The following is an 883-nucleotide window of genomic DNA, read 5'->3' as shown; positions in this document are numbered from 1 at the left end:
TCATCTTCAGGAAAAGTTTACTTGTATGTGATATTAATGATGGTGCTCAATAACTTTCATATTATGTTGGTTCACCTTTCTTGGGAATAGGCACAAATATGAGTCTCTTATGATTATTTGGCCAGGTAGCTATCTTGCAAATTTCTTGCCATAGATGAATGACTGTTTCCAGCTCTGCATCAGTTTGTTGAAACATTTCAATTTGTATTCCATCAATTCCTGGAACCATGCTTTTGCTAATGCCTGTAACAGCTAGAACTTCATCCTTTAGTACCATTAGTTTTTGATCATATGTTATGTCCTGAAATAGTTGAAAACTGACCAATCCGTTTTGGATTTTCTGTATTCCTTCTAACTATTTTTGATGCTTCCTGCATCGTTCACTATTTTGCTGATGGAATCCTTCAATATTGAAACCCGAAGCTTGAATTTTTTTCTTCAGTTCTTTCAGGTTGAGAGATACTAACAGAATAGGCCAAACATTGAAAAGAATGAGTCACTTCTCTTTTGGTTTTCTAACTGCAGGTTTTTGCACAATACTTCACTTTGTCGTCTTGACCTTCCTTTTGAATTTTTCTGGTCAGCTCTTTTACTTCATCATTTCTTCAGTTGCTTTAGCTACTCTATGTTAAGAGCAAGTTTCAATATATATGTTGTTGTTGTTGTTAGGTGCCATTGAGTCAGTACTGATGCACAGCAGAACGAAACACTGCCTGATCCTGGGCCAACCTCACTACTGTTGCCATGCTTTAGTCCATTGATGCGGTCACTTTGCCAATCCATCTCATTGGGGGTTCTTCCTCTTTTTCTCTGACCCTCCACCTTACCAAACATGATATCCTTCTCCAGCGACTGGTCCCTCCTGACAATATGTCCAAAGTAT

The sequence above is a fragment of the Chrysochloris asiatica genome, unplaced genomic scaffold (assembly GCF_000296735.1).
Source record: "Chrysochloris asiatica unplaced genomic scaffold, ChrAsi1.0 scaffold00018, whole genome shotgun sequence".
Classification (NCBI taxonomy): Eukaryota; Metazoa; Chordata; class Mammalia; order Afrosoricida; family Chrysochloridae; genus Chrysochloris; species Chrysochloris asiatica.
The sequence above is the reverse complement of the archived record's forward strand: the minus strand, read 5'-3'. Positions refer to the sequence as shown.